Here is a 16,676-nt window from a genome sequence, read left to right as displayed (position 1 = left end):
ACACAAGCCCATTTCAAACGTTTGGAGAGAACCAATAAGCTCATCAACCTTCATATTGCTGATATCTTGAGCCTCTTCTATGGCTGTGACCTTCATGGTAAATCTCTTTGGCAATGATCTGAGAATCTTTCTTACAAGTTTCTCTTCAGCCATTTTCTCACCTAAGCCACCAGAAGTGTTGGCAATTTCAAGAATATTCATGTGGAAGTCATGAATAGTCTCATCCTCTTTCATCCTCAGATTTTCAAACATGGTGGTCAGCATCTGAAGTTTAGACATCCTCACCTTGGAGGTACCTTCATGAGTTATCTTGAGGGTATCCCAAACTTCCTTAGCCAACTCACAGTGATGCACCAGTCTGAAGATGTTCTTACTTATTCCATTGAACAATGCATTCAAGGCCTTAGAATTTCCAAGGGCTAATGCCTCTTGCTCCTTGTCCCACTCTTCTTCAGGAATTTGCATACTGACTCCATCTTTACCTGTCTTCGTTGGATGTTCCCTTCCTTTGTTGACAGCTCTCCAGACTTTGCTATCTAGAGACCTCAAGAAGGCTGTCATACGAGGCTTCCAGTCATCATAGTTAGAACCATCCAGCATGGGTGGTCTATTTGAGTATCCTACATCCTTGTCCATGGTACTAGAAAGTAACTTCCCTAGATCTCACCCAGAAATTCACAGGCAGGGTGCCTGCTCTGATGCCAATTGAAATTCTAGTTAACAGACTTTCGATGTCACACGGGATGTTATGACATCCAATTCTGCGTAGACAAGAATTATGCAGAACTTAAAAAGTAAGTGCAGTAAATAACACAAGGAATTGTTTACCCAGTTCGGTGTCACACACACCTGCGTCTGGGGGCTACCAAGCCAGGGAGGAAATCCACTATTAGTAGTATTAATTCAGACCTTAAACCAACTGTTTAATCCTATCACTTAATACCTACCCAATGCAATTTCAATCTTACACTAAGATCAGAGTTCCTACTCACTCCCCCTCAATCACCTCAGTGATTACAACCTTTAATTAGATTAAAGTTAATGGTGAAGTCACACTTCAAACAACTCTTGATTGTGCTTAACAACTTTAATCAAGATACACAACACTCACGCTTAAAAGCTTAGAGTGACACAACACTTACAACTCAATGAACACCCTAGTCCAATGCAATCATCTAGGTGATAATTACTTGGCTCACAAGATACACTTAATACAAGATACACACAAAAATACAGCAGTGAAGTATGATGGACCAATAAAATCTTTACGCCTAAAAACCCACGAGTTCTGAAAGAAGGATTGACATTCGTTTATATTGCAGCACTTGGGCCTTGTACTTGTATTTCCTAAAATTAAGGTTAAGCAAGTTAACCTAATTTCCACATATTAGGGTAATAACAAATAGGCTATTTGTTAGGTTCATTAATTGTAGCTCAGTTGTTAGTTTCCTGGATTTTAGCTCAGCTGTTGGACTCCTGAAGAATAGCCTGAGAAAAATACTGAAACAGAAAAACTAACCATCCTACACTTTAGCATATGCTATCAGGGATGAATGTCACAACATTCAATTTGACGACCAGAACATATACCATATGCTAAGTCTGTTATTTTCCTGAAAACAGACTGTGCTAAATGTTGTACTGTAGCAGACCAACCAGTTTATACTTCAATATCAGCTTACAGTAATAAATGTCAATACATCCAGTTTGACATTTACACAATGGACTTATGCCAGGTCTGTTATTCCCTTAATAAACAGACTGAGATACATACTGAACTGAAGCAGAAAAACCAACCTGCCTATTATTCATGATATGCTGTCACTGATGAATGTCATAACATCCAGTTTGACATTCAAATAGTAGGCCTTATGCCAGGTCTGTTATTCTCCTGAATAAACAGACTGGGGTAAATACTGAGTTATAACAGACAACCAACTATTCTAAACCTCAGTATCTGCTGTCAGGGATGAATGTCATAACATCTAGTTTGACATTCAGTAAATCCTGTATTAGCTAAACATGCAGCATACTACTTAAGTATGTCATGACATCAGTTAAGACATCATAGTACAGTTAGATGTTTTAACACAAAATGCAGCCAATCAAACATCTACAAACTCCCCCTTGGCATTCTCAGGTATTGATTCCTTTATCTTTGGCTAATGAACCTTTAGCTTTCCTAGGTCCTCTCCCAGAAAACCGACACCCAGAGGTTACCAAAAACGACTCTTCCCTTTTCCCCGCCAGTCACATTTCTGAACCCGTGATTTCCGCTCAACAACCCTTCTCCCTTCGATACATCGATAGGAACTTAAGGACTGCTCCTCCCAGAAATTATCCTAAGTTCTACACTTGGATGGACCGATTGGAATCGGAAAAAATTGACCACTGGAAAAGAGCAGGCATCTATACCCTTTTATAGATTGCCCGCTGTGGCCCTCCCCAGTCATGTGGCATGTTATTAGCCGCCCTTCAGTTCTGGGAGAGTTCGACCAACTCTTTCCATACAAAGTGTGACATGATCACGCCGACACTTATGGACATTGCTGCCATCACTAGCTTGAGACCGACTGGCGAAGTCTTCGACTGTGAAGCTGTAGCGCCAATTTCCTTGAGGTTCGACGTTGGTGACTCTCGCAAACCAACATACAACAACTTTATTGATCATCACGCCACTTCTGCAGGCCCTGTGACCGACGAGGAACATGTGGCTTTCTTGACCCTTTGGCTGTCCCGTTTTGCTTTTGCTCGAGATCTATGCAGGTAGCCAAGCATTTTGCTCTCCTGGCAACCCAATTGCACCAAGAGCGTGACGTTTCCTTGGGCCAATTGATACTAGCCTCTCTCTACGAGTCTCTATCTAAGGTTGTCTGCCAGATTAGACTCTTCGACCCTGAGAACTCTAGAAAGAAGAACGTGTTGGTCCATGGCCCTTTCTGGTTTCTACAATTGTGGCTCAATGCCACTTTCTCCAAAGATGTAGCCCCCTATGGAATGAGGAGGGTTACGTGTCCCCCAGAGGAACGACATCTTATCTGGAAACGGTTGATCCCCCTGACACCCATCGACAAGAATTTCCCAGACCTTCAAGTGTTTCGACTCATCTTCAACATCATGTTGACTCGTGTCGATTTCCTACCCTCTATGGCCCCTTTTATCCGTCGAACTGAGGGTCGTGAGTGGCTCACCAGACCTTTCCCTCTGGCTGACGGGGAATATAGGAATGAATCTTTCCTCATTTGGAGGCGTTTTCTGGTCCCTCGCTTCTTGTCGGCTGAGACTGCCAGCAGCAATCCTGGCCTAGTGGCTTATCAACATAACCTTGTGGCCAAGCAATTTGGCCTTTGGCAATTCACTCCCAAATCTTTGGTCTCCTCTCAAGAGTTAATTGCCAATATCCTATGCGGTCAACCTTGGATCGAGGTCAAAGAGGAACTTGAAAACATTTAGAAAAACCGACCACGTCTTCCTTCTCTTCCTTTTCGACCAGCCTACTACTGTACCAAAGAATTCCATGATTGGTGGCAGTCATATTTTACCCTTCATGTTGGCGATCCTGATGCCAAATTATCTGAATTAACCGAGGCTTTTGTTTGTTTGCAGGCGAAGTCGACCAAATGTAAGGCTCTTCACGTCAAACAAATTCGTGCTTTCCAGAATTATTTCCAAGTTGTGTATCGACCAGGTAATCTTCGTGGGACCATCTGGGAGGCTGCGGTCGAACTAAAAGCGAAAGTAACCGACCAACTTTCAAAACTCAAAATCCCTAGTTACGTGAAAGACAAATATATTTACGCCCTTCACTTCGGAAAACTCAAATTCCCTCCTCTGCCATCTAGCCCATTGGCTTTCGCCTTTGGTCATTTGGTTCCGGTGTGGTTCTATTGTCCCACTTCGTACATACAGAACGCCTCTAAAAAGAGAAAAACCGACAAAGTGGTCCCAACGAAGTATTATCTTCCTGAATACTCAGGATCGCTTCATATTGATCCTCAATATGTTAGCGTGTTCGAAACCACGCAACTTGGTAACGCTTTTCTGGAAATTTTAACACTCCCTTCTAACTGGACTTCGTCGCTCACTTGCGTTTCTTTTATTCATTTGCAGTGCTCCCTCTAAATCTTGCCGGCTCTGCATCTGCTGACCAACCTGCTCCTTCGACACAAAAGGCTCAGGTTTGACTCTGGTTGAATTACTATTTCCTTTGACCTTTACTTTTATCCTTAGCCATCCTTTCCTTTCTTGCAGGCTGCTCCTGAGCAATCTTCTGACGATGATGGGCACCCTATTTCTCAAGTCTTGAGGAAACCCAATTCTTCTGTATACCCCTCTCTGAAGCATTTCTATTCGCTCTTGTGCCTTCTATTCGCTTTTGTTGCGCTTCTCTTACACATTTTTCTTTCTGCAGGATGATGCCTCTACTGAGCCGACTTAACCTGTTGCTGACTACACTCCCGCGTCGCCAGTTTCTTCTCCAGCTCGCCCCTTTCGATCTGTCGACATCGCTGGTGAGTCCATTGAATTTCCTCTCCAGATTAGTGACAGTGACTCTGACTCGGTTACTAGTCCTGCGACGCATCTGGATTCCAGTTCGACTAGTTCTGACTCGAGTCTCTCTTCAGCTTCCTTGCAGGATCCACGGGAGCCAGTCGATGTCGATACCAACAAACAACAATCCTTCCAGGCTACTCCTTTGTCGACTACTTCTCCCCCACCTCAAATTACTTCTCCGTCAACAGCTTCTCCCACGAATTTCCTGGGGTTGACGATCAAGCCTTCTGCTTTAGAAGCAATTGCCAGACTCCACAATCTGGTGAAATCACGTGATGTTTCTTCAGACTCTGAGCAATTCCATTCTAGTAAAATGGCCCCTGAGGCGACGAAGACTAAGGCTCTCATGGACAAAATCCGCGTGCACGCCTTGAATTCTGACCTTCCTTTCGTGCTCATGCATGAACCTGCTGTCGGTCCAGAGATCCTGAGCGTGCTTGCCCAACTAAAGGATCTTCAACTCTCTGATTATGCCAAACGTGCAATGGCGGCTCTAGAACAAATCTTGGTTCCCATGCTGCGCCATATCGACAGTGTCCGGGATATTGAGCGCCATATTGCTGCTACTGAGGCCTCTGTGAAGGAGAAATGGGAGTTGGTGAAGCATGCCTGTAGCGGGGTATTCGTTACCATTAGAGATATTAACTAAATTCAAGGTAAATCATACAAGTCGAGTCGCCACCGCACTTCTATTTATCCAAAGGAATGGTTAGAAAGCGAACAAAAACCTAAAAGTTTTAACAAAAACTAGTAAAAGAAACAGAGATCTAGGTAAGGGGGTTGGTTATGCAATGGGAAGGTGTTAGGCACCCAAAACATCCTAGGTACTCCTAGGGAGCCCTTTTCATACTTGTGAAGGTTGTTATTTTGTAAAAAATTGTTTGTGCAAACATGATTGAAGAGATGAGAAGAGAATGTACAAGTTATTTACATTTTGTTTGGATGGATAAACCCATTGCCTACGTACCATCTTATAAAAAGATTAGGATCAAAACCTCGTAGTTCGGGGTAAAAATCTCAAAATGAGTTGGTGAATTGATTGGTCCAAAAGCCTTAAGGTCTTTTGTTATCAAAGGGAGAAAACTCAACCGAACCACAAATCCACCATGTGAGGATAACTTCAACATGCTAGTGAGGGGTTAACCCTATAATAAGCTTGGAATACTCATTGTCCATCACTAAGGATATAGGTGAGTATTACATCTACCACAAGGATAACTCAAACCTAATAGCTAAAGGTTATGAAAAGTTTTGGATTAGAGGGTGGCCATTGAAACCACAAAAACACATTTGAATGGGTTATATTTACCAATTAGAAGTATATAGAAAATGGTCAAAGTGGACTTAAAGATTCAATTCAAAATAAGTGTTATGAAAAAGAAAGTTTAAAAATCAAAAGCATAAGGCTTAGGTTTCTATTGTTTGAAAACCATGGTTAAATGTTTGCACAAAAAGGTTTTGGCTTGGGTTAGAGTGGAGAGAAGAAGAAGAATGGCTAAGTCCTAAGCAAAACAAGAGGGTAAAGGAAAAGAAACGAACCACACAAGGAGTTCCTCTCTTGAGATCATATTGATGATCCAAGTAGCTCCCATCCTTTAGAATAAGCAACCACTAAGTATAAGCAACCAATCAAGTCTCATAAGAGATCCTCAATGTATCTTGTATCTTCCACTTAGATGAACATGGCAATGGTCCTCCAATTAAGCTCAAATGGAAACTCCGAACACAAAAGCACACACATCAAAAGTTCCATGAAGTAAAATAAGAATGGACAAGAGAGAGTTTAGAGATTTGGTCCTTCTAATCCATCTTCAACATTAGGATCTTTTACTCCAATTTTGCATAAGGAAGGTCCTAGAAACTAAGTCCAATTCTCCATTTCTTTGCATAGGGAAAGTCCTAGAAACTAAGTCCATTTCTTTGCATTTTGGTTCACCATAATCAAAATAAAACACAAGCAAAATAATATATACACAATTATGTGCTCAAGTGAGCAAAAGGCAAATGGCATTAACATAAACATGTGCTGAAATGAGCAAAGGGAAAACAAATGGATAATATGTGCAAGAATAGTAAATTGCATTAAAGTAGATTGCATAAAGTAAATGTTAATTGTCAATAGTTAGTGTTAGTAGTTAGTGTGCCATAAGGCAAATTTAGCGCTATGTTAAGCAATCGTAATTGGACTTATGTAGAAGTCACAACTATCTGAGGCCGGTCAATAATAATGTAGGCAACAAACACAAGTTAGGAGTCTTGATTAGTGAACCAAGTCCCAACAACTTGCCATGCCAAAAAGGAGAAGAGAATTGATCTTGTATTGGTTTAAGCCTTTTGCATGATTTAAAAGACAACTTATCCTTAATGCAAAGCCATTCACTTGATCAATTGATCAAGATGAATTAGATTTGAATCAAGGAAGGTTAAATCTCTTTAATCAATGCTAACTTATCAACCTTCAACTCATTGATCAAAAAAGGAAAAGAAGAAGAAAAAGAAGAAGGAGATGGATAAGAGAAAAGGAAATGACAAAATGGTAAAAGAAGTATAAATGCATAAAATGGAACATCATGTACCAATCCTCATATGTTGACCAATAACATTGAAAGTCAAGGTCAAACAATCAAAAACAGAAGTGAGATGAAGATTGGAAGTCAAGAAAAGAATAAAATATTTTTGGCATTTTTTAATATTAAAAATAAACTTGAATTAAAATATTAAAGAAAGGTCAAACTTCAAAATCACTTCAAATCAATCTTGAAAGGTCCAAGTGATTTATCCTAAGTTCAACAAGGTCAAACAATGTTTGACAAAAAATTTCAGCATTTTTAAAAGTCAGAAACTATTTTTAATCAATTAAAAATGAATAAAAATAACCTAATGGAACTAAAATCTCAAATAAATCTCAAATCTATTCAAAAATTGATGAGAATATTTTTCATAGATCCATCATCATTCAAATAGGTTAGGAAAATATTTTTGTATTTTTTGAGTATCAAAAACTATTTAAAATGAATTAAAAATAACCAGAAAAGAGAAAATTCACAAAAAATATCAAATGACAAAATAAAAAATATGAAAAATCAGAAATAGAAACTAGAAATTATTTGGGAAATAATGCAATTGGTCCCATATTTTTTGGATTAAAAATGAAGAAGATATTGATTTTTGAAAATTATTGGAATTAAAGAAATTAAATCAGAAATTCAAAAAATGGAAAAAACCACAAGCGTATGATCAAGCCTCATTAATTGACGTGGCTGATCAGACAGATGTGAGGTGCGCGCGCATGAAAGGCATGAGTCAACAGCGAAGCATCCAGCATTTTTGAAAGTCATAAGATCCAAAAGACACGATTCAATCTGGAAACAAGATCCAATGGTCCAGATTTAAACTGGACATGATGAAGCCACCAGAGCCACCGTCTTCTCCGGTGAGCTTCCAGATTCCGGCCAAAATACAGAACTTCAAAAGGCAACCAAAACGTGCGATCTATACATCAATAGAAAGCTAAGATGATGTACATCATCTCTATACCATCCATTTTCCTTCTAGATCTCTATGATTAGAGAAATCAGAAGTTGAAAAATCTGGTGTTCATCATGAACTTAATGAATTGCAAAAATTAAAAGCATAAACATGATGCCTCTATTGAGAGGACTTCAGCCAACACAAAATCACAGCCAATAGGTCCAAGGATTAGGAGAATCGAAGAAAATACCAGTTGGAGTTCAAGTTTGAGTTCTGGTGATTTGAGCTTGAAACCTTGCTTGCTTTATCAAAACAGAAGTTCAATGAAGTGTATGGTGAAGGTTTAGAAGCATTAGATCTATGAATACAACCAGATGAAGCTGAATTCGAGATCTGAAAATTTTAAGAGAAATGAAACTTGCTTCTTTAGTGATGGTTGGGGAATGAATTTTGCAGCATTTCAGGTTGAAATTCGGTGTCCAAATGGAGGGAATGAAGCCTCTATTTATAGAGAAATTGGCAAGGAAAGGGTGGAATGATCCGTGTGCATAAATTTGGATACCACTTGCATGGGCTTGCATGATCATGCACAAGGCCCAAAAGCAATGCCAAATGCAAGCTGAGTTCAAATGCCAAGGGTTTGGATGTGTAATTTGCTCTGAATTGGCTTGTGCAACAAGATTTCAACATGAATTCCACAATTGAACCTAATCATTCACCTCTTCGAAAATCCCATTTAGAAAATCCAAGCATAGGCATATGGATAATGATTGGAAAGGTTTTTGTATAAGGAACAAATGTTATGTTGGACAAAAACCCATTTGAAGTGTGGGAAATTATCAATTTTGAGTTTAAAGTGTGATGTGCAAAACATGCCAAGGCAAGGTTTCTAAAATTGGCCAACTTTCAAGCCCTTCTGTTTTGATGATGCAAGCCTCAAATGGAAAAACCTCCAACATAAAAGTTATAGATCTATTCAAGATAATCAAAGTGGACTCATATTTGTCGTCATTTGGAGTTTTGATGAAGAAGTTATGGACACTTGAAGTTGGACTTTTTTTACTTTTAATGCCTTTAACACAAAAGGACCTATAATGTCTTGCATTATCACATGTATTTCCTTTGAGATTTTAAAATTTTGTTCAACATAATATTTGAAGTAGACATCTTAATATTTCCAATGCACTTGATCCCACCTCAAAATCGTAAAATATGAATGAGTTATGTCCTTGGGAATTTGACCCAAAATTAGGGTTTCAGTCAAAATGACCTATAATGTATTGGAATGGCAGATGGTTTTCCAAGATTCAAATCAAATTTTGATGAACATGAAAGTTGTTCATATTGTTCTTAGGAACATTTTTTATTTTGGAACCATCTCCATTTGACCAACACATAAAAAGTTAGGTCTCAGTGTATTTCAAAATAGTCAGATGAATTAACTGATCAACTTCTCAAATCCATGACTCATACCTTGATGAATTGATGATTGAGGACACTAAAATAAGTTCAAATATGCATGAAATAATTATTTAAAGAACTTCCCTTGATTATATTTGACCATGGGCTGAGGTTGCTTCATGAGCAAGGCATTGTGATGCACAAATGGATTAGGGTTTCTTTGAAGAACAAGGCCTCAAACCCTTTGACTTGCTTTAATCAAAATGATGAATTGAGATGCTAGGAGGGCATATTTGATGGATGAGAGCCTTGGGAATCATTACCATACTTGCTTTCATCTTCTCTTGGCCATATCATTGCACAAAGGATCTCCTAGAAGCTTTTGACCTTGTGATTGCTCAAGCTACAAACAAAAGATGTTAGTGACATATTTTTGTGCTTTTGGTTAGTAAATAAAATGTGAAAAGCAATGATGATACAATTCAAGCATGCCTGGTGATCTCAAACCACTCACAAGGAGCCCCACCCAAAGGTAAAGGGGACTAAGATGCTCAATGATCCTTGAGGCTATGCAATGCAATGTTATGATGCTATGAGGGATCTTAGGGACAAAATTGGGGTCTTACAGATGCCCCTATTTAAGGTCATTCTATCCGGAGAAGTGAAGGTTAAAATCTTCGTCTCGACAAGGTAAAATGGGCTTAAATAATAACAAAGAGACGAATTTTGGTCCCTAAGAGACCTCATGATGCAAATGTATGTATGCAAAATAGTAACACTCTGTGGGGATATGTGTCCACAAAGGAGTAAAGAAAATCAGGAGACACCAACAATCCACATTCAATGGGACAACATCTTGGGGACTCTTATGGGAATAAGAAAGAAATGCGTGAGCAGGGCACGACTCAAAGCTTGGGGAACAAAATTCCAGAGGGGATAAACCAATGGAAAGACTCGAGCTGACTCGAAGACGCCCGTATTGGGGAATAACCAATACAACAACACTATCCACAACGGATACTTCGGATAGAAATCCGGACCAAAACAATCCACTAAGGGACCTCACTGGGGATGTCTAACAAGACTCTCTTGGGGAAGCAGCGAGATGAGGTGTCACCGATTACTGGGTAACAAGCTCAATGAGACATGTGATCTGAACGCCGACATAAGGGTTAAAGATACAACATGCTCGGGAATAAATGAATATCTAAGACCGTTACGAGGGTGAGAGATATCAAAACTCCGAAACATCTGAGGAAGACCTAAAAGGTATATTTCAACTCAGGAAAATCTGATTCCACAGGGGACAAAAAGTCATAATAGGGAGCAAAAAGGGGGGAACACCAAGGATACCGGTTACTGGGCATATACTAGGTGACCAACCAAGGCGTGAATCGGGGAATATTCCCAAGACACTCATCATCTGAAAGAGGGCTAAAAGCAAACTCGATTATAGGATGGATACTCAACTCCGCAAAGGGGAAACGAATCTTACTCAACTGGGGAAGGACAAAAGGGCTTTGACCGAAGAGTGCATGAGATATACTATCTATTACTGTTAGAACGTAGATAATATACTCACATGGAAGATTATCCACAACCGGTTACTGGGTTAATAAAGGATAAATCGACCGAAAATAAGAGGCATCGGGATACCAAAACTAGGTATATAATGATGACCAATCTAGGGGAGAAACAATCGTTACCAACAACAACAGGATAGACGAAAGATGACCCGCTGGGGATAAATTGCATAAACAGGGCAACTATCCAGGCAAAAGAGGGAATATCAACACCAAATATTGGATGAAGATAACCACCAAGGAGGGGATTACACCTACCGGCTACTGGGTAGGAAACCACGGGAAAGTAACCGTCATCAATTATGATGAACCAAAGGTTAACTCTGCAATGGGAAGAAAGTGGGATTTACAACTACCGGTATCAGGGTAGAAAACCACAGATTCCGCCAGGGATAAGATGAATGATTACTAATTACTAAGCAATTATTCATTTATACCACGGGGAAGCGCAAGAAACAGTCACAAGAGGCCAAATTAGGAACAAACCAAAAAGGAAAACTGAATCAAGACTCGTCCTAGTGAGGATATAACTCAATAGGGAAGCCCATCCCAATATATGTATTGGGGGGAAACAAAAAACAATCATCATCCACGAGGACATAGCTCGGTGGGGAATATAGAAGAAAGGATAGACGCTTTCTGCCTATGGAGCTGACTCTATATGGAGAGATCAGACACACACATCTGCTTGGGGAGATCTATACCACCAAATAGCAAGAGACAACAAACAAACGATATATGGCAAAGAATGCAACATGAATATCTGAATGTTATGATTTATGCATGCATATGCGTGGTTTATGTATGATGAATGCTGAAAAACAGATATATCTAACACGCACAGGATCCAGGAATTTACCACCCGGTACTACCCCTCAAGATGGAAAACCAAAATCATCAGAGAGCAAATGATCTGCCGGAGATCAGAGATACCAGGAAACAACAAAATCTCTGCAGGGGAGGAATCAATAATCATCCCGACCGGGGATATGAGTTACAATGAGACCACTCCCACCACATGAGCAGCTCTACTGGGGAGTCTATCCGATGGATAAAGGGATTATGGGGACCAACCACCAAAAATAGAATCTTCCAGAGAGGACACATCTGCTGAGGAGGAAAGATCACTGCTCGGCTGAAGGGTAGGGAGGTGAATAACCTCAACGAGCACTCTACTTGATGGGGATAAACCACAACAATATTCTGGAGGAAGAGGATACAGTTATGCCAGAGATATGAACGAATGTCTTGCCCCGTTGGAGATCATGCCACCCTTGGGAGAGCACTGAGGATCTCTTAAGTTTCCTTTCATCTTTGTGAATGTTCACTTTGTTTTAAAACAATTTATGAAGAAAATTTATTTGTTTAAAACAATGATATTTTCTCAACTAAAACATGCAACACATTTGTTGAATAGAAACAAATAAGAGTGCAAATAATTGGATAAAGGCTCAAATTTATTTGATGGAATGGTAGTCTGCAAATGGCAAGACTCCATAGATCTTTACAAGTTTGAAATTGGTGATATATATTGGAAAAGGGCTACATTGAACATAATGACCATTTCTCCACCAATTCTGAATTCGATGTATTCAAAGCTTCGGTTGATGACGAATGAACAAGAATCTCTGACAGATGATAATTGTAGAACAAAGTCTTGTCAGGATGCAGTTACTTGCCAAATCCCTAATTTTTGCCTAGATTGCCCCAGGATGAGGTACTCAACCTAGCGGGATATAAATATTCATCATTTTTTCATGTCTCTAACTTTTGCCTGGACCGCCCTTTCGGGTTTTCAATCCACCGAGACGCTCATTTTTTCCTAAGCCGCCCTTTCGGGTTTTCAACTTAGCGAGCTATTCTGTTTTTATTTTTAGGCGAAGTATTTCTTGACTGCATCTGAATTCACAAGACGAGTGAAATCCTCCCCATCCATAGTTGTAAGTATCAAGGCACCGCCTGAAAAGGCTCTCTTAACAACGTATGGACCTTCATAGTTTGGAGTCCACTTGCCCCTAGAATCGGGCGTGAAAGACAAGACTTTCTTGAGCACAAGGTCACCTTCTCGGAACACACGAGGTGTGACCTTCTTATCAAAAGCTTTCTTCATTCTCTGCTGATATAACTGACCGTGGCACATGACAATCAATCTCTTCTCTTCAATTAAATTCAGCTGGTCATAACGACTCTGAACCCATTCAGCATCAGTCAACTTGGCCTCCATCAAGACTCTCATTGATGGAATCTCCACCTTTACTGGGAGTACGGCCTCCATGCCATAAACAAGAGAGAAATGGGTTGCCCTTGTCGAAGTGCGGACAGATGTACGATATCCATGTAAAGCAAATGGCAGCATCTCATGCCAATCTTTGTACGTAACAACCATCTTCTGGATAATCTTCTTGATGTTCTTGTTAGCAGCTTCAACAACCCCATTCATCTTTGGTCTGTAAGGAGAAGAATTGTGATGCACTATCTTGAACTCACTACACAGTTCTTTCATCATCTTGTTGTTCAAGTTAGATCCATTATCAATAATGATCTTATCTGGCACACCATATCGGCATATGAGTTGATTCTTGATAAACTTTACGACAACCTGCCTGGTCACATTTGCATATGATGTCGCTTCAACCCACTTGGTGAAGTAATCAATTGCTACGAGAATAAATTTGTGTCCATTGGACGCTTTGGGCTCTATCATGCCAATCATGTCAATCCCCCACATAGAGAAAGGCCATGGTGATGAAATCACATTCAGAAGTGTCGGAGGAATATGAATCTTATCCGCATAAATTTGACACTTGTGGCATTTCTTCACGTACTTGCAACAATCAGACTCCATTGTCAGCCAATAGTAGCCTGCTCTCAACATCTTTCTAGCCATGGCATGTCCATTGGAATGAGTACCAAATGAACCCTTATGGACCTCAGTCATCAACAGGTCTGCTTCGTGTCTATCCACGCATCTGAGCAGAACCATGTCAAAATTTCTTTTGTAAAGCACTTCGCCATTGAGGTAGAAACTGCCTGACAATTTCCTCAAAGTCTTCCTATCTTTCGCAGATGCCCCAGGTGGGTAAACTTGGCTCTGAAGGAAGCATTTAATGTCATAATACCATGGCTTATCATCTTTCACTTCTTCTACTGCAAATACGTGAGCTGGTCTATCTAAACGCATCACAGTGATATTGGGAACTTCATTCCACAACTTTACCACAATCATGGAAGCAAGTGTGGCAAGAGCATCTGCCATCCGATTTTCATATCGAGGAATATGGTGGAAGTCAACCTCAGTAAAGAACGTTGAAATTCTCCTTGCATAATCCCTATATGGAATGAGACCAGGCTGATTCGTCTCCCATTCACCCTTAATCTTATTAACAACGAGGGCCGAATCACCATAAACATCAAGATGCTTGATCCTTAAATCAATGCATTCCTCCAATCCCATAATGCAGGCCTCATACTCAGCCATATTATTCGTGTATTTGAAAGTTAGCCTTGCTGTAAAAGGAATATGTGTGCACTGAGGAGTAATGATCACTGCCCCAATACCATTTCCGTATTGATTCACAGCACCATCAAACACCATACTCCATCTGGAACCAGGCTCTGGCCCTTCATCGAGTGTAGGCTCATCACAATCTTTCCTTTTCAAATACAGAATCTCCTCATCCGGGAAATCATACTGAACTGACTGATAATCCTCGATCGGCTGGTGTGCCAAGTGGTCAGCCAAGATACTACCTTTGATAGCTTTTTGAGCTCGATGCTCAATATCATACTCAGACAACAACATCTACCAACGGGCAATCCTCCCAGTTAAAGCAGGCTTCTCAAATATATACTTGATTGGATCCATTCTGGATATTAACCAAGTCGTATGATTTAACATATACTGGCGTAAGCGCTTAGCTGCCCAAGCCAGAGCACAGCATGTCTTCTCAAGCATTGAGTATCGAGACTCACAATCAGTGAACTTCTTACTCAAGTAGTAAATAGCATATTCTTTCTTCCCTGATTCATCTTGCTGACCAAGGACACAACCCATTGAATCTTCAAGAACTGTCAGGTACATAATCAATGGTCTCCCTTCCACAGGTGGGGACAGAATCGGAGGCTCAGACAGATACTCTTTAATACTGTCAAAGGCTTTTTGGAAATCCTCGGTCCAATCATGAATCTGGAAATGTAATTCAAGCGGTCAAGGAAACCTCGGACTTGCTTCTCAGTTTTGGGCGCAGGTATCTCTTGTATTGCTTTGACCTTTGCAGGATCAACTTCAATACCTCTTTCACTGACAACGAAGCCCAATAACTTGCCAGAACGGACTCCAAATGTACACTTGTTGGGATTCAGACGAAGCTTATACTTTCTCAAACGCTGAAAAAGCTTCAACAGGTGCTCTACATGTTCAACTTCCATTCTTGACTTAGCAATCATATCATCAACATATACCTCAATCTCCTTGTGCATCATATCATGAAACAAGGTAGTCATAGCTCGTTGATACGTGGCTCCGGCGTTCTTCAAACCGAAGGGCATCACTCGATAACAGAATGTTCCCCAAGGTGTGATGAATGTTGTCTTCTCTATATCCTCGGGTGCCATCTTAATCTGATTATATCCGGAAAATCCATCCATAAATGAGAAGACATTGAATTTAGCTGTATTGTCTACCAACATATCAATATGTGGTAGAGGGAAATCATCTTTCGGACTAGCTTTATTCAAGTCTCTATAGTCCACACACATTCGGACTTTTCCATCTTTCTTAGGCACGGGCACAATATTGGCCACCCATTGAGGATATGTAGAAGTCACCAGAAACCCTGCATGAATTTGCTTCTGAACTTCCTCTTTGATCTTTACTGCCATATCAGGATGAGTTCTTCTGAGCTTCTGCTTCACTGGCACGCACTCAGGTTTTAGAGGCAGGAAATGTTGCACAATATCAGTGTCTAGACGAGGCATGTCTTCATATGACCAGGCGAAGACATCGATGTATTCTCGTAACAATTCAATCAACCCTTTCTTAACAGATTCTTCCAGGAGTGCCCCAATCTTTACGTCTCGCACACACTCTTCAGACCCCAAGTTGACTGTTTCCAGATTCTCAAGATGTGGCTGAATGATCTTCTCTTCATGCTCAAGTAAACGGGTGATCTCATCAGGAATCTTTTCAACATCATCTTCCTCTACCTCAGATACAGGGAATTCAAAATTGGGAGATGACGTTGGGTCATTATGTTCAATGGGTTTGATCAACCTGCATAATGATTTTGGATATGAAAAGCTTTAGAATTCAAGCAAGGCAAATCATTATGCAGATGAAAAGATTGATTTTATTCTTTTTTAGGGTTTTATATAATCACCGATTTCATGCAAAAAGCGAAAAGGGAAAATAATTTGGAAAAAAAACATTTAACATGAATTTATTGAATGAAAATATCATTGTATTTATGTTGCCAACAATGTCATCACTCCTCCTTTTGGCATGGGAGAAGGGTTTTTAAACAAAGTGATCATTACGTTGACTTGTGGATAACCGTAGGAATATCCACAGCGACCCAATTGTTGCAGATCCCTCAAGGGATGATGAAATTGTCAGAGTCCTCTGCATCCTCTTCCAAGACAACAACAGCTTCTTCATCCTGACCGGTG

This window comes from Lathyrus oleraceus, chromosome 1 (assembly GCF_024323335.1).
Source record: "Lathyrus oleraceus cultivar Zhongwan6 chromosome 1, CAAS_Psat_ZW6_1.0, whole genome shotgun sequence".
Lineage (NCBI taxonomy): Eukaryota > Viridiplantae > Streptophyta > Magnoliopsida > Fabales > Fabaceae > Lathyrus > Lathyrus oleraceus.
The sequence above is the reverse complement of the archived record's forward strand: the minus strand, read 5'-3'. Positions refer to the sequence as shown.